Raw genomic sequence first — 23,790 nt, 5'->3', positions numbered from 1 at the left:
TGAAAGCTAATCGCCTGAAATGATTACGTAAACCACCTCCAAGCGAAAAAAATATTGATTGGAATGTCAAATGTAAAATACTATTACAGAAACAGCAAATGTAATCCTAGTTTAGTGCCAGCATACCATATCTCAGTTCCAAAAGGTTTTCTTCTCTGAAAAAAAAAAGAAAGGTAAGCATTTTAGATAAGTTACAGAAACCAAATCTCCAATAACTGGCAATGTAGCAATATCAAGGTTCAAGGTTAATAATGAATAGTGATTTCCTTTTCTCCAAGTATTTTTTCATAGCTATACAATTTTCTATTTTCGTTTGGTGAGGATGGTGAAAGAAGCATTAAATGCAACTTCAGCAAAATGGAGCTAAATCACACTTGTCTAAAATGACAAAAAATAAAACAAAAAACAAAACACCAAACATACCCAAAAGCATGGTTGACTAATACTTACAAAGTGGTTTAAGACACAGTTGCACTCTGTTCTGCTTGTTTCATGACTCTCTGTTTTAAGAAAATGAGTATTTCTCTTAACTTCTAAAAAAAAAGTTTATTTTTAAATCAGAACATTGGATCACTTTTTGCATGTGGGTCTTAGAATTTTGGTTCATCAATTTTGATCTGACAGAGAGACCGCAATGTGACCCTCCACAGCAAATGAAGACTCATTTAGTCTAATGTTGACTCTAAAAGGTTTTTTTTTTCAGTGTTAGGAAAGTATGTTAATTTAAAAAAGAAAAGTATGCTAAATTGTTCAAAATTGTCCTAACCAACCACTGTAAAGTATCCATGCAGTTCACTTCCCACTTTGTTGCCTGCCAATGTGTTTCTTCATTGCATTCATTCTCCTGCGTAACACAGTACCAGCACTGCTGAAACAGGAAGCTAAGGAATTGCTGGTATGTCAAGGTGAAGTCTGCTTCCAAAGAATAAAAAAATTTGCAGATTTTCTTTACTTGTTTAATTTATTTTTAGATACTGTGTTTATATGTACAAGAAAATAGGATCTCCCAAGAATTGTCCGCCACCTAGTCCAGTTCTGGATCAGTGTTAGTCTGTAGTTTGGGACTGAATTTGAGAGATACTGTATTTTTTAAATTCCCAGTTATAGAGGGCAAAAATCACATAAATATCATATAATCAGGATTTGTATTGGCTAATAATTTACTTCATCTCATTCTCTTCTTTTTTCCCTCCCTCCCTCATCCTTCTCTTTTTCCTTCCTTCCTTCCTTCCTTCCTTCCTTCCTTCCTTCCTTCCTTCCTTCCTTCTTCTTTCTTAAGGCTGTGTCTGAAAAGCAAAATGTAGGCCAGCAAACAAATATACTGTGATATTGAATTGGCTTTGGGGTGTGAGCAAGATTGATACAGATTGATATTATAAATTGGTATAAATAGCAAAACAATCGTCACTATAAGACTAGTTGTGTTATAGGAAAATAAATTCAGCATTTACAAAGTTGTATGGATTTTTCATATTTTTGCATGTAAAACCATAGGAAGAAACAAGAAAGACACATTCTTAAATAACATTTACCCATCACTTTTTACAACATCCCAAAATTAAACTTCCTCAAATAAAGATTGAGAGTAAATGTTATCTATATGTCATTTCCTGTCATTTGTAGTAAAATAAATTATTTGGATGTATTATACATGCTTGAATGGTTTGTTACCTGACTAAATTCTACTTTTTATAACATGCAATGGCACCTTCATATAATAATTAAAATAATAAATATTTGGAAACTAGTCTAATAGGAATTTTTCTCATTTTTCCTTTTATAAGACGAGTACTTGGTCTATATTCTTAACAGACATATTTTGCTTTTACTTTTTATTACTCTTTATAACATCACAAATAGCCTCCATATTGTGCATTTATGTGAAAAAATTACACCTTTTGTGTAATTTTGAGTGAACCATACACTTCCCTTAGAGTGTGAAAATGAACTTCTCTCCCCCTTAGAGAACATTGTAATATTCAGATTTAATAGCCTCTCCCTAGAGTAAAGGAAACTTTTTTATTTCTCACTATAAAAGAAAGAATGTGTCTATGTCAAGATTTCTTTAATAACCGGGACTTGTTCTTACTGTCTTTATATGAACCAGGGTCAAGGGTTCATAAGGTTTAATAATGCCATGTTCTCTCCCAGAGACGGAAACCATGAAAAGGTATCCTGAGAGTAAAATCCATTGTATGTTTATTTTTAAGATAGGTTTGAAAATATCTTACCTTTTTCTCATCAATCAGAGCTAATATGGAAATTTGTATCAATTTTATTTATACTACATGACTTATATGAATTCTACTCCAAGAAAAAATATCACCTTTCATTTTACTTTCCTTTTGAAAACTCAGTCGTACATTCCAAAACATACCTATTATCCAAAGCAACCACTGAAAAATTTATAGAATCAGGGATTAAAATTGAGACAAAATTCATGTGAGTTCAAGTAATGAAAACTGAAGTAAGATTTGAATTATTTGCCAGAGGCACTGAGGAAGCTCAGTGGGTTGAGCATCTATCTGCCTCTTGATTTCAGCTCAGGTCATGATCTGAGTCCTGAGAGCCCTGAAAAAGCTCAGAACTTAGTGCAGAGTCTACTTGTCCCTCCCCCATCTCCTCTCCCCTCTCCCCACTTGCACATGCATGCACTCTCTCTCTCTCTCAAATTAATAAAATCTTTTTAAAAAATAAATTATTTACTAATTGAACATTAAATTTCAAATTATGCACTCAGTATATGAATGGACTTCAACTAAGCCTTCCAAACTTGTTAAGAGTTACCTATATTCTAAAAACTAATCTGATAGTCTTGTTCAGCAGAAGTGCAAGAGACGACAGAAGTAGCCAGCCACACTTGGAGCAAGGGAGGGTCAGCCAACAGTTGACATATTGCCAAAGATGCTACTACATGAAAGTAGGTAGTAAATATAGTACCTGAGATGCTCCTTATGGTAGGATGTTAAGATGCTAAGGAAAACTTTTAAAGTTGTTTTGCTTGGAAATTCCAAATATGTAGTTCTGGGTGTGCATACTCCAAAGACCCTACCGCCTATTCCCTGGAGTGTTGGGCTGTCCTTATTTGAAATCATGTCAGATTAATTGGAGATAGACTTTAACTTTTACTACTAATATGTTTATTTGAAGGCCCTGGTTATCCCCACACATTTTTAAGAGTAGAGTTAACAAATACCACAGTGAGAATGCAGACATGGTCAACCAAGTTGCTTACTGGGGTTCCCAAATATATCTCCTTCCTGTCTACTTCAATTTTGGGCTTTGCTCTTAAACAAGACAGTAATAAGGTAGGGGGAAAATATTTTCCCCTCTTTGTCTTTAAAGACATTGATGGTTTCAAAGCTTTAGAGGATGAGAATAATAGATTTCACTGGTGCACTTAACAGCCATATGGCTTGCCCACTCACACAAACTCCCTTTACCACTAGTCTTCATATGGAGTTCTTTTAAGTTATTCATATCTAGATTCTTGTGCTCAAATGGCCCTCATCAGTTCTTAGGTTTTGTGACAAATCATATGACAGGACAATGTGCTGGGCTATTCTTGGCAATCCTTCAAGGTAAACAAATTCCTAAAATTTCTTTTAAATCCTATTTTTCTCTTATTTCAGACTTCTGGTTTTAAAGTGATAAATTTATAATACTATTCATATTATTATAATGTAATATAGATCACATATAGTGCATTATAAAATGTACTATGCAATACTGAATTAAATTACTGCTGCCATTTGTTGAATATATATACATAAATATATATTTATACATAAACATATATTCGTAAATATGTATGAATATATACATATATATCATATACTCTTAAATAAGTGCAGATAAAATTTCATTAATTCTCAGAAAAGCTTTATAGAGAAACCACTGCTTAGAGGCAGCGCCTTATGTGTAAGGAAAATTTATAGCTATAGTGGATGCTGTGACATGATATCCAGTCTTTCTTCTGAAGGACTTACTCCCTCAATTCTTTTTATTGGGAATGCTGCCAGCAGAAAAGCTCTTGGCTGTCAACTCTCCCGAGAAATGGTCTTCAAAGGCAGCCCGGGTGGCTCAGCTGTTTAGCGCCGCCTTCAGCCCAGGGTGTAATCCTGCAGACCCAGGATTGAGTCCCACGTCGGGCTCCCTGCATGGAGCCTGCTTCTCCCTCTGCCTGTGTCTCTGCCTCTCTCTCTCTCTCTCTCTCTCTCTCTCTCTGTGTGTGTGTGTCTCTCGTGAATAAATAAGTAAAATCTTTAAAAAAATGGTCTTCAAGTAAAAGTACTGTCTTGTCCAAGATCACTCTCCTTCTGGGGACTGGACCCCATGCATTGAGTGTAATGATACAGTGGTATAACAGCTTAGACCCCTGCTCCAAATATAAAAATTCCAAAGGGCCTTTTCAGCTTTGGAGCTCTATCTGGGATTGGCTGAGGCTTTTTTCCCTCTCTCTGTGGAATCTTGCTTCTTTTCCTTTCCCCTCTGTTAGAGATCCAGAGAGCATTCCCCAGTAAACTTCCTCCAGGCTTATCTCTGACCTCAGAGCCTGCTTCTTGAGAGACCCAACGTGCAGTAATAAACATAGAATTTATAGTCCAAGCTAAGAATTTTTTTTTCAAGTGAAAGGGTGTTCTGATCAGATGGAATGCAGGTACCACAGGCATAGACTGGAATTAGTCCCAAGTGAACTCAAACTTATGGTCACTCTACGGTTGAGGTAGCATAACCATGGGTTCAATGCCACTTTACTAGTTGTGAATATTAGGGTAATTATAGACTTTCTTAATCTCACTTTCCTCACATGTAAAATTGGAGAATTTTCACTGGAGATTTGGACAACTTAATTAAGATAATGTGAATAAGACATTGGTATAATGTTTAAGACTTAATATTTGGTAGTTCTTACCATGATTACATCCAGTTAACAGGTGAAGATATGAAGCTCAGAGAGATTAAGCAAATCCAAAGTTTACACACCTCATTGAGGGGCAATGGCCAGGAATCATATTCAGTTTTCCAACTCTAAAACCCACCCAGATAATCAAGCTGCTGGATTATCTTTTTATACAGCCATTTTTTGTCATTTTTAAAACTTATTTTTAAGACCTAATACTCCTCATTAACTGATGTCTTAAGTACTCTTTTAACTGCAAGTGACAAAAAACAAAACAAAACAAAACAACAAACCCTCCCCAAAAGCACAAAATCTCAAACAAACTTGATCAAAAAAGAAATTTGTGAACTTGTGAACTAGAAAAGCTCAGGGGCAGTTCTGTGTTCAAGCCTGGCTGCTTCCATGTCCTTGAAAGCTATCGTGAGAATTTTATATTCCTTATTCTATATATGGGCTGCTTTTCTCAGTGCTGGCTTTATTTTCAGTCACACTTTTCCACATGTTTGGAAAGATGGCTATTAGCAGCTCCAGCCCAGTGTAGCATGTAATTCCAGAGTTGAGAAAGGCAAAACCCCCCCTTTTTTTTTTCCACCATCCACACTAATCCCCTTGTTTGGTCCTATTTGACATAAATATCCTTCAGAGTTTTATACTTTCCTCTCCTTCCTTAAACCTCCAGCACTTATTCCCTTTCCTCTCTCAGGCGATGGCCTGAATTTTCATTTCACTAAGAAAATTAAATCAATCAAAGCAGAATTTCCTGATGTGCCCACCACCAAATCTATCAACATACCTGCATCTGAAATCACACCCTTTGATTTCCTTCCTTTAAGAGTGGTGAGTCTGTCAGTGTTCCTGACAAAGACCGAACAACATCCCATCATATTATTAGACGGGATTATAATTATTATATTTATTATTATAATTTTCCTAAAAATTATTCTCTCTGGGTTCTTCCCCATGATTTCTCCCTGTACTGAATCATTCCCATCAGCATTTGTTTCAAAGGAAGAACTATAATTCAGATATCTCTTTTAGCACAATGAGTGAAAGAAATCAGTGATTAAGTTTGGCCTTAAGGATTGGTTCAGGATCTAAAAGTTCTTTATATATTGAGTTTTAGTCTATTGAATTGCTATCTTCAAAATCTAAGCTTTCTCAGATTCATTTCATTCCTCCCCCTTTTTTCTGCCTTTCTCCCTTCAAATAAATGTACCTGATACTGTCCTATTTTCTATACCTTCAGGTCCTCATTTTTCCCTAACTTAGAGTGAATGATAATGATAATTAAACAACTAGGTGAAAACTCCTGTGATTGTGCTAGCTGTTTAATAGGTATCATTTCCTTCTCAGGTTACTGGAATCAATCTAATTCAAAACTGTTGATCCTAAAAGAACCTGTTGGAATAATTCTTGAGATGATTTTAGGTAAATGTGGTGAATTTATAACTTTGTCCCGGCAAGGTCTTGAGGCTTCTATTTTTTTTTTTTTTTTTTTTTACCAGATTTGAGACATTTTGATATAGACGGAGGGAGGGAGAAATAATTAGCCATCTCTGGTTGCTTTGGAAAGTGAATTGACTCTTTTAAGCTGTCTCTTGAGTACACATGATCATGGAGTCCAGGGGTGGTAGAGATGACTATGGGTTCACATGATGCAATTGGACCTAAAATTTATAATGACTAAGGATGGAGAAATTATCAGTAAGAGAAATTATCAGTAAAGAAAGTGTTGGTTTTCAAAGAGGAAAACTTCTTCAACATTGGCTCCCATGCCAATATTAAAAAAAAAATGAGATCACATTTCACAATTTGCAGTTTATTCTTGCTGATTACCTCATCTAAATATGATTTATAATGTACATGAACTGAGTAAGGAAACAATTTGTATATTTTCAAAAAGTATAGAAACTAAGGCCAAGAAAAATCAAGTAACTTTCCCAAGGTCATCCAATAAACAAGTCAAATGTACTCTACAGGTAAGGAAAGTGGTTACGCAGCTCTACATACATATGCTAATCATTATGCTGCCTAGGATAGCTAATTTCTAAAGAGGGCCCCCCAAAAAACTTACTTTTCAGTATTCATATGTTTGTATAGTCTTTACCCACAAAGATTCAGACCTGGTACTGGGTAGACGATAGAATGCGACATGCTTCTTCCTTGTTCTCTTGGAGTGTGTACTCTATGAGAAGCCAGCTGCCATTTAAAACTTTCAACTACTCTGATATTTCAAGCTGTTAGGAAACTCAAACAAGCTATGAAAAATAAAGATCTTTCACTAGCTCTTTCAGAAATCTTACCATAAGTAGCAGACATGTAATTGAAGAAACTCTTGGATGGCCCAGTTCAGTCGAACATTCAAATGACTCTCCTTTGGTCACCTTCTGACTGTCATCTTAGGAAATACTTCAAGCAAGAGGTAAGGTAAACTCAGTTAATCTACATTATAATAAATATATTTTTTAAGTTACCAAGTTTTAGGATGATTTACTATATAACATTAGATCAGCAAAACCTTGTCTCTATCCAAAGCTAGGTAAAGAGTAGAAATCAAGGGATCTTATAAAGTAAATATTAGAAAGATAACATTGCAAATTTTGAAAAATGTTACTGAAAGCATATGAATATAATGAAATACACAGAGCCTCAGAGGTCATAAACCCTGAGATTGAATCATCTTCTTCACATTTTCTCACCTTGCGACTCTTAGATAAATCCCACTCAAACTCTCCACCTCTAAATGTGATTATCAGTAAAACTATGATAAGAATGCACAGCCATGGGACACCTGGGTGACTCAGTGGTTGAGTGTCTGCCTTGGGCTCAGGTCTTGATCCCGGGGTTCCAGGATCAAGTCCCACATCAGGCATGGAGCCTGTTTCTCATTCTGCCTCTATATCTGCCTCCCTCTCTCTGTGTGTCTCTCATGAATAAATAAATAAAATCTTAAAAAAAAAAAAAAAAAAAGAATGCATGGCCACTCCAGAGTGGCCTCGTAGGAAAATTTAGTGTTTAAGTATTTTTATAAATTGCAAAATTTTGAAGATATTTACAGTATTATTATGGGGAAAAATACAGAGGCAGGAGAATGTGATCCTGTGCTCAAGAGGCAAATTATGTTTGAGTTAATGGAATAGAGTTTGAGCATTGGAATCATTTACCCTATGCTTTTGGATACCATCATGCATAAGGAATTGTGCTTAAGGTCTGGTAACCTGGTGCTGAATGAAACATAAATACTACATGGAGCTTATATTCTAATGTTTATCAAATGAGTGATTTCCATTTAGGCAGCTATTATTGACATAAATAAATAAATTTTTCTCTTAGTAGTTATCCTAGTAATGCTGGTGACAGATATATGTTGTAGTGACTGTGGCAGAGCATTTCTAGGTTGAGATAGTTATAATTAGTCACTCACTAATTTCTATGAAGAAGTTTGAAAATTCTATCACACTCTGTGATTAAGGGAAAAGGGGAGTCAGTATCATATTGCTCTTAGAAGATAATCCCCTAGGAAGACCATCGTCTAAAAATGGCAAAATAGGAAATTTGATGGTGCTCATGGAAAAATAATGAAATAGACATTCATCTACAGAGATTACTTTCCTTTGGCAATAACACACAAGGAATTAAACATGAATGTGTTTTTCATGAAGATCTTGGCTTTACATTCTTGTCCAGTGATTAAAAGGAAAACACACATTACTAAAATGGGCTTATCAAATACAAAATATGTATAGAATCCACTTCGGGGCATATGAGCACTGCCTTCTAGGTTTGGAATATGCAATTTCAGAAATCATACCCTAAAAAAAGACTTGAGACTAGTATGGTGTGATGTAGCCAAAGCAAACAACATCACTTAAGTGCTTACCAGGAACCTGTAAGTTTGAGAGAAAGAAAGGAATTGTTTCAACTTCATAGAATAATATGTGGCTACCATACCTAATTTATAGGAGATATACATCAAAATACTTATAGGCTTGTAAGTTATCTCTTGAGTGTTAAACTTCAGACAGAAGATAATCATAAGCATCAGATAACTATAAATTATCAGAGAGTTTAGAGGAAAGATATGTTTTGAAGAAAAGTAGTAAGGATCAGAACTGTATCCAATTACAGTTAAATTCTGTTACTTAGGAAAAAACACCATGGCTTTATGAATACTGAAGAACATTTCCCAAGATGTTAAGCTGAAGATTAAGTCTTACATATAAATTGGATTTAAATCATATATATGAAATAAAACTTATTTTTATCTTATAATTAGTACTTACTACTGAGTCCTAAGAAAAATATTTTCATTTCTAGTGGTATTAAATTCTATTGTGATATGAAAGATAAATGATATCAGTGAGAGAAAGAGCCTCTGAAAATAATTTCCTTCATACAGGCAATGAAAGAATGGCAGAAATAATCAGAACTAATTTTTTTTTAACTCTGGAAATTAACCAAAGGCTTCTAAGACTCTAAAAACTCGTGTGTGTGTATCATCTTAATAATAGAAATAATTGTGAACTTTGTGATATTTTAGTTTGCTCTATTCTCATGCCCCTTTCTAAGTACCCGGGTAGACAAAAACAAAGAGCCTTCAATCATGAACATTGGCAGCGTGGCAACCACCAGTATCATTCCCAGAGAACTATCATTATTTGACCTGGTAGGTGGTTCAGTGGGAAACCCCACTTATAATTCTGTCTTCATATGACCTAACTTGGAACTTACCCAGTGTGAAAAGTCTTTTCTCTGGGATACTTGCTGAAAATATTTAGAGGCAATTTTTTTAACTTCATGGAAGGCTGAAGTAGGAGATAATGGTTAGAACAAATCATAAGTAGGCATAACACTTAAAAGAGAAAGTTATAAAATGAGATGTCAACAAGGATTTTCAAAAGTTCTGGCATGTTAATGAGGATCTAAAAGTCCACACACAGGGATATGGTGGTGTACATTCCAAACAGAGCTTCTATTTTCAAGAAGCTGTGTATGAGAAAGCCTAAGCTCTCAGCATGGGCTTACCAACCAGGAGGCCCTGGGAAAGCAAGAAGTGAGGACAAGGTCAGAATTTTCAACTGCCTGTCTGGGAGTTGGAGGAGTGCCCCAATTGCACATAGATACCCTTAGCAAAGACTGGATGAATTATTGGGTCCAGAAGGAAGGAAACAGTAAAGACTGGAGTGGAAATAAATAAAACAGAGAAGAGAAAAATAATAGACAAAATCAACAAAGCCAAAAGATAATTCTTTGGAAAGATGATCTAAATTGACTCTGCTGTAGCCAAAATGGCCATTATAAAAAGAGACAAGATGCAAATTACTAAAATCTGGAATAAGAAGAGGAATATCACTATTGAGATTATATAAATAAGAATTGTAAGGAAATTCTATGAATGTTCTCATGGTAATTTAGATAAAGTGAGAATTCATCTGGGAAATTTCATATTCCTAAAAAAGAAATGCTTGTGGGAATGTAAAGTGATGAAGGTGCTTTAAAAAGGAGCCTGAAAATTCTAAATAAAATTAAATGTAGAATTACCATATAAGCCAGAAATTCTGCTCCTAGGTATATACCCTAAAGAACTGACAACATTTTTCTATTTGTTTACACAAATACTTGTACATTAATGTTCATAGTGGTATTATTCATGATAGCTAAAAGGTGAAAATAACTCAAATATCCATGATTTGATGAATGTATAAATAAAAAGTGGTATATCCATATAATGGAACATCATTTGGCAATAGAAATTACATTACTAATTACATGACAGAACATGAATGGACTTTGAAAACACTATGCTAAGTGAGAGCAGCCAGACACAAAAGGTCACATCTCGTATTATCCTGTGACATAAAATATTCAGAAGAGGCAAATCTATAGAAAGGTTTATTAATGTTTCCAGGAGCTACGGCATGGGTGGATAGGGAGCAAATGCCAGTGACTACTGAGTTTCTTTGGGTGATGTTAAAAATGTGCTGGGGTTGGAGTGTGGTAATGATCACACAACCACGTGAATATCTAAACATATTGTACACTTTCAAGGTGTGAACTTGAAGAAATGTGAATTATATCTAAAAAGAAAGGGAAAAAAAGAAAGGCAGAAGTGGTTGACTCGATGCATAACAAGCTTGATGCATACATGCAGGAATAAATCAATAAAATTAAAGCCTTGTTTTCTGGTCTAGCAACCAGTCTGGTTTAGTCTGGGTTGCCAGAAGGAAAGAAAGGTGATACTTAAATTAGGTAATTGATGAGTATTTAATAAAGAGACTAATTGCAAATTATGGCAGAGTTTAGTGACAGGGACAAACCAGTGAAATTTGGCAAGGAGAATTTATTCGTTGGTCTGGAAAGGTTAGAAGAAGAAACATTTAACAGAACTGTTTGAAAAAGAGACTGCACCCAGTGGGGTGCCTAGGAGAAGCTGTGGCTTTTGGTAAAGCAGCACCGTCAGCCTACTGATATCCAGCAGGACAGAACTCAATAAATACCCTCTCACTCTTTTCCCACCTTCCATTCTCTTACTAGTGCTTCTCACAAGCAGCTTAAAGCCACTTAGAGGCCAAGGTTAAGGCAGCCTTTTGAGAGAGCAAAGTCAGTTTCCCAGGGCAAAAAATAGAGTTACAAAGGGGAAATTGAAAATGTAGAGTACCGTAATCTAAAGGAGATGGGCAGAGGACCAAGACTCTTCTTTTGATGTTAGGAGTTGGATAGTACTCTATTAGAAGTCTGAGTCCCAGTCATGGAGGAAGGCTGCTGAAGAGCATGTCCTGCTTGTTCAGATTAGGTGTGGAGATCATACTTGCTCTTTGATTTTTCATGAAAGGAGTTGAAACTGGGATTCTACAGCATCCAAACCCCTGATCGGAGAGGGCTTACTCTCAGTATACTTACTATCGACAGTATCTATTCGGTGGGTGGATACTTGCTTTAAAGGGCCCTGTTTTCTATCAAGAGAGAAGAATTAAGATGTCAGAAAGTGTGCTGACCTTTTGTGTCTTCAGTTGGACAGTTAATCTAAAAAAAAGACTATCTTTTTTTTTTTTAATGTGGAATTAAGACTTTAACGTGGCCTTCTAACACCCCGATTTCAGACTTCTGGCCTCTGACATTGTAAGAGAATCATATCTATGGTTAAGCCAGACAGTTTGTAGTAATTTGTTAAGGCAGCCCTAGGGAAATTATATACTAGATATGTGGCCTTATTATTAAAAACAAAACAAAACAAGAAACTAGCCAACAAACATTGTCCCACGTAGTCTGATGCTTTCTTCGTAGCCCTCATGATGAAGAAAGGACACATAGAAACATAGAAATAACTATGTAAGTAAGGGGATCCATTCACTCATGCTCTTGCTCAGACGTGAAGAGAACCGTCCAAGTCACAGTGTGTGTGGGTCAAAGAAAGATGTTTCTCAAGGGATTTTAATCCCAGTATCCGCGGGTGTCTGTTATGATGTCTTATACCGCTGGGTCCTACATCAGGCTGGCATTGGCTTGTGAAAATCTCTCTTAAGTCTGCTGGCAAGTAGCATGCACAGTTCACTCACAATCTGGGAAGCTATGGGTTTGAAGACACATATGAAGGACAGATAATAAGGATGTTACCAAAGCTACCTTGTTTCAGGTTGAGACATAACTTGGAAACTGGGCACTAGGCATCTGAATCCTAGCACAAAGTCATGCCAGAATAGGCCATCCTTTGTAAAACAATCTAGTAAGATGTTACATAGGACTATAATTGGTATACAGGACTTAAAAAGAGAAAGTTTAGGGGTGCCTGAGTGACTCAGTCAGTTGAGAATCTGATTTTTGGTTTTGGCTCAAGTCATGATCTCAGGGTCATGAGATTGAGCCCCATGATGGAGCTTACTTAAGATTCTCTCTCTCCTCCCCCTGATCTTGCACATGCTCTCTTTCTCTCTCTGAAATGAATAAATATTTTTTTTTAAAGAGGGAAAGTTAAAGCTTGGATAGAAACAAAGAGTTTCATCAAGTTCTTATGAAAATTTTAAAACACAAGCTTAATGTAGCCATAGATAAATAAATGAATACCCTATTGCCTCAAAAATTAATCAAAAGTTCTTTGTATTACATTCTTTAATTTTTTTTAATTTCAATTCAATTTGCCAAAATATAGTATAATACCCAGTTCTCATCCCATCAATGCATTACACTTTTCATGAGAGCCGATAGATATTTAGTATCCTGGTAAAAGTTGTCTTTGTGGCTGAATAAAATATGACCCTTTACCTAAAAAAGAGGGCAACAATTATTCTAGGATGCAACTGAAGTCCACACAGGCTGAAAAAGCACCACTGAGCTCTGCCTCAGCATCTGCTCTTACTTCCACAGCAAGACATACACCTTTCTTGGTGTCCTGCCCATTACACAGACAAAACTCAATCCACTGAGTTAATTAATGGTGTTGTTCTTTCTCTCACATATGAACTTGTATGAAAAGACATTGTGTCTTCTGAGTATTAGAGCCATTAAAGCACTTTGTCCTTGCATTTAATTTCCAAGGTGACAGTAATTACTTTGCTAGGTGAAAAGAAAACAACCACCACAAAAGGCAGGAAGTGGTTTAACACAGGAAGAACCAAGCCACCAGGAGTGGAGGTGCAGATTGATGGGCTACAGTCAGCATATGCACATTGCCATGGAAATTACACAAAAATGGAATCCTGGGGCATCCGGCACAATTAAGGGCTATTATCAGTCATGACTACCTAAAGAATATGTTTTGGAAAGTTGAATAAAAACATTTTTATTAAAAGAAGAAAATGAAGTAAGTGTCTGAACTGAAAGGACAGGCATGACACAACATTTCTGATAATATTGAGGGAATTTCTTCCATTTTCTGAGACAAGTAGCTACAATGTTTAAGGCCTGGAAATGATGGGGTTGAGTTAGAAGACTACGTTAGCACTGAAACCCTCTCATTAAAGTAAAGATCAGCATCTCTCCTTGGTCTCCTGAGGATATTTTTTGGCGCTGTATCTACATCTCAAGGTCAGAAAACTTACTTGGAATTCTCATGACTAAGCTAATCTCACTGACTTGGTCAAAGGGGTACTTTCCAATATTCTTTTACAGCACAGTCTCTGCTACAGAATGGCTCCAAAGGTTTAATATCTTATCCTAATTCGAATCATACAGTCCATAATTTCCTGGTATCCAAACAAACCCAGTGGGTAGGCATGCACAAAATTTGGCCACAAACACTAGTAATCACCATTTTCTCTCAAGCTTTAATAAGAGGCCTGTGGCTACAATGCCATATGCCAATGGACAGAAGCCCTCCTATCAACCTCAGCCATGAATCTGATTTATTTAAAAAAGGAGGAAACCAGGAACTATCTGGATAAAATCCACTGCCTGTGGTATGAACCTTGACCAGTCTAGAAGAACCACTACCCAATACCAAAACCCCTGAGTAAAGGAAAAAAATAGACTAAATAATAAAGAAAATATGAGCAAAGAGATAAACAAAAATCTTTTGAGTACTTAAGCGTCAGAGTTAAATGCTTTTTAGCTCTAATGTTTTTTTGTTTTTTTTGTTTTTTTTTTTTTCCCTTGAGAAGTAGAATATCAGTCTTTCTACTTGACTTTCTCTGATAAGGACACTTGGGGTAATTAATAATGATCATGATGATAATAGTAATAAGATAATGGCAAACACTCTAATTATTAAGCTGAGGAGCTATAAGCAATACTTTATATATTAACTCTTCTGATCCTCACAAGGGAAAGCTCAGAAAGAGAGATAAATGGCCTAACCTCTCAGAGCCAATAAATGATCCAGTCTGATGAACCCAAATGGTTTGGCTCTTGAATGTTCTTTTTTAACCATTGTCTTCTACCAAGTCCCATGTAACCCATTCACACAGCAGATGAACATCTACTTCAATATGTAAAATTTCCATAGTGAGTAAAATAAAACTATCACCTAATTCACCTAGTGGTGCCAAAATATCACCAGCCTCAATAATGCTACATCCCAGCCAGTTGAGAGTAAAGCACAGAGATGAGCATTCTGGAATATCTGTGAGATGCCAGACAATGTTCTGTGCATTTCAGCAAAATTGATCTCATTTAGTTTTTTATAAGTGGTAAATTTGAAGAATAATGAAAAGGGTAGGTGAGCAGCCTTGGTGTTTTCTTGACACTATGGATTTTTCTTCTTGTTTTTTTATATTTGTCTTTTTCTTTTCTTTTTGGTAATTAAGCAATAATCTGTGTTAATATTTAGGTTGTATTCAATCAGTTTTTACTAATGTACTAGGTACTGTTGTAATAGGAAGTATTTTCTCAACTCTGTGATAATGTATTTTAATTTTTAAAAAAAAAGATTATTTATTTATTGAAAAAGAAAGAGTGAGAGAGATCAAGAGCATGAGCGGGGAGGAGGGTCAAAAAGAGGAGGAGAGGGATCCCTGGGTGGCGCAGTGGTTTGGAGCCTGCCTTTGGCCCAGGGCGCGATCCTGGGGACCCCGGATCGAATCCCACGTCGGGCTCCCGGTGCATGGAGCCTGCTTCTCCCTCCGCCTGTGTCTCTGCCTCTCTCTCTCTCTCTCTCTCTGTGACTGTCATAAATAAATAAATAAATAAATAAATAAATAAATAAATAAATAAAATTAAAAAAAAAAAAAAAAAGAGGAGGAGAAGTGGACTCCCTACTGAGCATGGTGCTGGACATGGGGCTCAATCCCAGGACCCTAGGATCATGACATGAGCTGAAGGCAAATGCACAACTGACTAAGCCACCCAGGTAACCCTATGATAATGTGTTTTAAAATATGTATATATTCATCTGCCTCAAATCCACTTAAGAAACAGTGAGATTAAAACTTTATATTCTTGGGAACCCTGGGTGGCTCAGCGGTTGAACAACTGCCTTCGGCTCGGGGTGTGATCCGAGGTCCAGGATCAAGTCCCACATCCGGCTCCCTGTGAGGAGCCTACTTCTCCCTCTGCCTGTGTCTCTGCCTCTCTCTCTGTGTCTCTCATGAATAAATAAAAACAAAATCTTAAAAAAAAAAGAAACTTTATATTCCTAATAGCCTATGCCAATAAGTATATTTTAATTTCTGTTTCTATTAAAGTTCCTTATTTAAGATTAAGCATTTAATAACTATTTGCTGCCTCATCATGCAAAATAAAACAATGTAATATTGATGATGCCTACTGTGTACTTGCTTTGCACCAACCTCTGCTGTAAGCAAATTTAATTTATTAGTTAAATTAACCTTCACTTGATAATTTATAGAGTTACTATTACTATCATATTTATTTTTCAGATGACAAGAGAAGAGCAAGAGAGTGTAAGTAAACAAAACTAATCAGAAAATGATGGCATCGGGCAGCCCGGGTGGCTCAGAGGTTTAGTGCCACCTTCAGCCCGGTGCATGATCCTGGAAACCGGGGATCGAGTCACACGTCAGGCTCCCTGCATGGAGCCTGCTTCTCTGCCTCTCTCTCTCTCATGAATAAATAAATAAAATCTTAAAGAAAAAAAAAGTAAAATAAAAAGATGGCATCAAGATTTGGACCCTAACAGCTTGACTTCAGAGCTTGAAAATCAACCTACACACATACTGTCTTTGGATTCTCACTAAATTTGAGATTATATTACTTATAAGCAATTTGAGAGTCACAAAATTTCTTCACAGCTTTCCAAAGAAAAATGTCAAAAAGATAAGCAACACACCAGTAGTTGAAAGCTGGCCATAGACTAAGAGAACACTAGTTTTACAGGAATGTCTATAAGATCCATGAAAGCAAACCTGGAACACTTAGAGCTCATTTTGGTAAGCTCCATGGTACAGTAAGGCAACAAGATAAACAACAAGGATAAAGGGCCAGCTAGTTTAGAAATCTAAAAGGCTGCTAGGATACTTTTAAGCATGTAAAACCCCAAAGTATACTTAGACTGCCATGTTTTTCTACTTTATCAATAACAGCTTAATTCAATTTTGTTTTCTATCCTAACTTAAAATTATAAAGGTATAAAATTATGCAGTATCTTTATTGCCTCATGTTTTTAACTTCTCTCTCACAATTTCCTTCTTAGACAACTTAGGGAAAGCTTAGTTATGCCTAAATTCTACACAATGACATAATTGAGTTGGTGGAAATCAGTGAGTAATCAGCATTCAAATTTCTCTTAATCATTACAGCTAAGACAGCTAAGATTCCGTAATTTCCTTTGTTATTCATAAAGATTGTTTAATAATAAAATATCAGTCTCTTTCTACTTCAATGTTTAACTTTTGAAGATAGGCTCTAGAAAATGTCATTTAAAAACGTACATATTGATTTATTTCTCCATATGTAATTTCTTGGCTGTATCTTTTGCCAGCTTCCTGGGTGTAGACATTCAAAATTGTCACACAAGTATATGCAAACTATGGATTAAGAAATGGTAAGACTTGTCCAGATGCTAAGACACTCCATGCAAAAATCAACATTTTTTCCCACCTGAGAAGTTCAGTGTCTTTACTGATATTGCTATTTAGTAAAACTGCATTCTGTACATTGTTGGTGAGAGTACATGGTCTTAGGATTGCTTTAGAGTCCTGAGAGCCAAGTGGGGATTCTCCAGTGTTGAGAAGATAAGCTTCATAATCATTGCCCATTGCATGGAAATGAACACTCAGCCTGTTCAAAAACTTGCTAAATATTTCCATGGCTGAGATGCAAACCTGGAATCCCCGAACATTTTGGCTACTTACTGTCTAAAATAATAAACTGGAACTTCTCACTGATAGTCTGTGCTGTGAAACACATAATTTAGAATTAATAATCAAGTCATTACTATTTGACTTAGATAGAAGGACTTGTGTGCATGTCTGTATTGAACACATGCCTAAACAATTAGGTTTATCATATACACAGTAATAAAAATGTTTTCCTTCAGTATCTACTAGAAAAGAGAATTAGAGAAATACCAGTCTCTACTGCCTTCCTTGGATTCATGCATTAGTTACTTACCTGAATACACCTTAGAGTAATTACATACATACATACATACCTGATGGACCTAGTGCAATGGGTTTGCCCTACTGCAAGTAATATCAGAAATAATCTCAATTGGAATGCAATTGCTCTTCAATTCTATGCAATTGCTAAATGGAGAATTAATTGAAAAGAAAATTATAATAATTCAATCAACTACAATAAATAATTTTTAAATGAGGAAGCAGTCCCAAGAGCATGAGTTTGGAAGTTGGCCCCATTTGTCAGCAGTATGTCTCTTTATCTTAATATTTATCATTAGTCTACTTTTCTGTTCTTAATATATCAAAATTACCAAATAGAAAGAGGTAAATCTGAATCAAGGGGACACGTAAGCCTTGATCTAAAAGTATATAAGCCTGTAATCTAAAAATAAAGGAGAAGTAAACAAATGTATTAACTTTCTTTGACTTTAACTAAATTCTAGATTATGCTAAAATGCAGTGTAATTTAGCTCTTTCTGCCCCCAAATAATAACAGAAATATAAAAGAGAAATATAAAATTGCAGGAATCCATATTAAGGCTCTCAGATTTAAATTTATGTTAAAAATTCAGCAATATTTATTTCAAATAAAAAAGAATGTTAAGTAAATTCGAATTAAAGATATTCCATATATTGTCATAATATGACAGCAAAACTTATCCTCTGAAGAAAGATCAAATTTTAAAAATAAGTGGGAACGAGACCAAGCATCATCTAGAAGCCAGTTTCTTGTTTGCTCAGCACTATGGACAACTTTTATAAGAGTAAGAAAATTAGATTTACTGAAAATGAAATTTTGATGAAGTGCTATTGAAGTATAATATTTTATGAAATCCCATGTTAAACTAGAAGAAGCTAAATGACAAGTACTAGATTATTATGAAACAATTGCTATTTTATATTTGATTTTTTCCTCTAAATTATGGGATAGTGACTATTTTGGCGTTTTTTGTAATGGGTAAATCATATAATCCAGATCTTAGCTCAGTGACTTACTGAAATTCGACTTTACTACAAAAAAAAAAAAAATCTCTGTGTTCCTCCTTAACCTCTGAAGAGCAGGAGCATTTAAAACTAATATTATGCAACTTTCTTCTACTCTTTCAAGTTTTCTCTTGTATTCTCAACTAGTTTGTAAACTCCTGCATGAAGTTTTATGACTTATACAAATCCTATCCTTCTGCATCAACTCTCTGTTGCTAAAATATAATCATTTGTTAACATGGATTTGTAGATTCATTGGTAGATTTATTAATTATAAAATTAGCAAGCAATGCAAAGTCAATGCACTATTAAAATTATTATAGATTAAGAAAATTATCTTTGTTAGAAATTTAAGGAGAGTTTTGGTCTTCACTCTCCTGCTATGTAAATTCAAATATACTTCCTATTTCTAAGAAAACCAGCTTCACTTAGGAAACATCTTCTAAATTGTTCAGGTCTTAACAATACCACTTTTTTAAAAAAGTTATTATTTATTTATTTATTTATTTATTTATTTATTTATTTGAGACACACAGAGAGAGACAGAGACTTAGGCAGAGAGAGAAACAGGCTCTATGCAGGGAGCCTGATGTGGGACTCAATCCTGGGATGCCAGGGTAATGCCTGGGCAGAGGCAGGTGCTTAATTGCTGAGCAACATAGGTGTCCCAACATTACCACTTTTAAATATTTATTTAGAATCTTATGAAGATTGCACAGGATATTGAATCAAGAATATTAAAGAGATTGTGCACTACACTTTGGATGAATGCTTTTATTTTCCTCCTTTCTGTTTTATGGAGATATAAAGACATAGAGCACTGTACAAGTTTAAGGTATACAGCACACTGACTGGACTCACCACAATCAATATAGTGAACATTTCTCATCTTGTTATAGACACAAAGACATGAGTAGTTTTAAAACTCTAGTGGGCAGAAGTCACTTGGATTTGTGTGTGTGTGTGTGTGTGCCAAGTATAGATATTAAACTGAATTCCAGACCCAGAGACTCTGACTCAATAGGTATAGAATGTGAATTGAGAATCTGCATTTTAAATATACTCAAGGTATATCTTAATTATGTTTAGATGTAGGTAATTTTCCTACTTGAGAAATGTTGCTTGAGGCATTTATTATATGTGATAAAAACTAATCCTGTGCTTAGATAATTCAAAGAAAAATATATGAGTGAGATGTGTTCAGTATCTATTCTGTCAACCTCTGCTCATTTTTTGTCTCTTCCTTTGTTCAACTTTATTGTTTGTGCATCTGCTTATAATTTTCATGCAAGCCCCAGATATCTTCATCAATCCACATAAAATGTACTTTGCAAGGACCTTTTCAAATTTCTTCTTCAAGTATTTCTGAGCTGGATGAATCAGTTCTCCCTATCTTCTTTGTAGTGCTTGGTTTGAATCACTCATGACACTAATTTATACTGTGATTTATGAAAGATTTCCTTATTTCATTTTTATTTCCTCTTCATTAATTATTTTTCCAGAAAAAAAGAATTATATACACCCCCCCCCGACACACACACAACTGTAAAGGGCTTCAACATGATAGCCCCAAAATAAGTTTTATTTTAATGCTGTGCATATAAATAAGAAATGTATGAAGGAGATATAAATTAATCTTGAAATTAAGAGAGGGCTATTACTGAGCAAAATATATGCTTTCTCAAACACTTTTCTTTTTAAACAAATTGTAAACTCATTTTTAAAAATCTTTAACTGTTTATCCTAACAAAACTTTTTAAAGTGTGTTAAACTTTTATTTTTAAAATTATAGTCAATCATTTATTTCACATTCCTGTAGTCAGGATAGGAAGTGGAGGCAGGCTGGAGGATAGGAATCAGAATGTTATCAAATGATTTATTAATTTACTATTGTTCAGAGCATTTATACTTGGTTGTCATGTATTCAAATGAATAGAAAAAAGAGGGTAGAAATGAATCATATGTACTTAAAATGATTATTTGCTCTTAAAATGAGTGTTCCGAAACAATGATAGTGTAAGGCATTTAATAAAAACAGTTTATCTCCTGATTCTCTATTAAAACTTACTGATGGTAAAAACAAAATAAGAAAAATAGAGAAGATAAACATCTTCAGGGAAAGAATTACAACCCTAAAATAGGATTATAATTTTGGAGCAAACTAGCCAAATACTGTGGTATCTTAACTAAGACAAAGAAGAATCTGAGTGCTTTCACATTCATTTTTTCAAAAGATTTTATTTATTTATTTGAGAGAGACAGAGCACAAGCAGAGAGAGGAGCAGAGGGAGAGGGAGAAGCAGACTCCCTGCTGAACCTGACTCGGGGCTTGATCCCAGGACCCTGGGATCATGACCTGATTTGAAGGCAGATGCTTAACCAACTGAACCACCCAGGTGGCTCATTTCATATTAATAATCCATGTATCTTCAGAATGAATATTTTGCCAAATGTTGTTGTCACTATTATGGGAAGTATAATTCAAAAATATTTTTCTTAAAAATGATAACATCTTATGGAATGGTTTGGTAATGGTAAAAGTAGGAAAGCCACTGTAAAGTAACTCAGTGTTGTATAACCATAAAATAGAAGGAAATTGAAGTTGAAGAATCATCCAGGATGATGTGCCATTTTTATTTCATATACACTGGGCTCTAAGAAGAAGGAAACTCACTGAGATAAAGAGAAGTAAAAGGACAGTGAAAATTAACCCCAGTTGATAGTGCAATATCCTATAGCCCCAGGAAACTAAATCTGAGTCATAATATCTCTGGAAAGCAGAGTGCTAATAGTAGGCATTTGTCCTATGTAGGAAAATGAGTAAGATAGTATTCCCTAACAGAAACCTAGATAAAAGATGATATAAACTGCAATACCCATACCACTCCTCCCTTAAGTATCCCTTAGGTAATACCTAAATCTATTCTAACAAAAGAAGTCCTTGACTTACAAGGGGAAACCCATAAGGCTACCTGGAGATTTCTCAATAGAAACTTGGCAAGTCAGAAGGGAGTGTCATGATATATTCAAAATATGGATTGAGAAAAATCTGCAGCCAAGAATATTATCCAGCAAGGATATCCTTCAGAGTAGAAGGTGAGATAAAGAGTTTCCCAGACAAACAAAAACTAAAAGAATCCGTGACCATTAAACCAGCCCTGCAAGAAATATTAAAAGGGGCTCTTTGAGTAGAAAAGAGACACCAAAAGTGACAAAGAGAAGAAAGGTCAGAGAAAAACTCCAGAAACAATGACAACACCACAGAAATACAGTTATAAGAGCATATTATGAAAAACTATATGCCAAGAAATTGAACAACTAAAAGACATGGATAAATTCTTACAAACATATAGACTACTAAAACTGAAACAAGAAGAGATAGAAAACCTTAACAGACTGATAACCAGAAAAGAAATTGAATCAGTAATCAAAAAATTCCCAACAGACAAAATTCTAGGGCCAGAGAGCTTCATAGTTGAGTTCTACCAAACATTTAAAAAGAATTAATATCTATTCTTCTCAAACTATTCCAAAAGAGTAGAAAAGGAAGGAAAATTTCCAAATTCATTCTAAGAGGTAAGCATTACCCTGATATTAAAACCAGATAAGGACTTCACTAAAAAAGAGAGCTATAAGCCAATATCTCTTATGAACATGGATGCAAAAATTCTCAGGAAAATACTAGTAAACTAAATCTAACAATACTTTAAATAAATAATTCACCACAACCAAGTGGGACTTATCCTTGGGTTGCAAGGGTGGTTCACTATTCTCGAATCAATCAACATGATACACCACAGTAATTAAAGAAAGGATAAAAATAATTTCAATAGATGCAGGAAACAAAAAAAAATTTGACAAAATGCCACATCCATTCATGATAAAAAAAAAAAAACCTCAACAAAGTAGAGATAGAGGAAACGAACATACCTCAACATAATAAAAGGCATATATGGAAAACCCACAGCTAATATCCTTAAAGGGGAAAAACAGAGCTTTTTCTCCATTTCTCTGAGAGTCAGGAAAAAGACAGGGATGCCTACTCTCATCACTGTTATTTAACATAGTAATGGAAGTCCTAGCCACAGCAATCAGACATCCAAATTGGCAAGGAAGAAGTAAAAGTTTCACTATTTGCACATGATATGATATTCTATATTGAAAACTCAAAAGACTCCACCATAAACACTGCCAGAACTGAACACAAATTTAGCAAAGTTGCAGGATACAAAATCAATGTAAAGAAATCTGTTGCATTTTTATACACAATTATGAAGTAACAGAAAGAGAAATTAAGGAATCTAAACTATTTACAACTGCACCCAAAACAGTAAGATATCTCAGTCACATCATATGCTATTGCTTTCTACTCCTCACAGCCTCCATAGACTCTCTAGAATCCTTGCAAACCAGTAGATGATGAGACGCTGTTCATCTATAGCCACTACAAACAAGCAACTGTGGATGACATAGACACAGAACAGCCTGGGCTATTGAATCTCAAAGACAAGGCCAGTGGGATGCCTGGAATCAGCTGAAAGAGACTTCCAATGAAGATGCCATGGAAGCTGACATCAACAAAGCAGAAGTTCTATATAAAAAATATGGAATATAAGGGACTGGATTTGGCTGCCAGCAGTACATTTTATCTAAACTGATATAATGCCTTATTTTTCTAATACTGTGGATGATATTAAATCATGCAAATAGCCTGTTAACCAAGGTCCGGAAGACTGTACAGGACATGGCTCTAGGGGTAGGGACTGACATGGTTACTGACCTGCACTGAGTAGTTTTTAACCATAGATCAATTCAAAGTGCATTTATTACTTTAAACAACAACAACAACAAAATAAGGTACCTAGTAATAAAACTAACCAAAGAGGTGGTTAG

General features: G+C 35.2%; 1 pseudogene; it reads left to right on the top strand.

Moving 5' to 3' along the window:
- Positions 1-9,506: 9,506 nt before the first annotated feature.
- On the top strand, positions 9,507-23,512 carry LOC112661641 (acyl-CoA-binding protein-like; annotated as a pseudogene).
- The last annotated feature ends 278 nt before the right edge of the window (positions 23,513-23,790 follow it).

Source organism: Canis lupus, chromosome 31 (assembly GCF_003254725.2).
Source record: "Canis lupus dingo isolate Sandy chromosome 31, ASM325472v2, whole genome shotgun sequence".
Classification (NCBI taxonomy): domain Eukaryota; kingdom Metazoa; phylum Chordata; class Mammalia; order Carnivora; family Canidae; genus Canis; species Canis lupus.
Note: the sequence above shows the minus strand (reverse complement) of the source record. Positions and strands in the feature narration are given on the sequence as shown.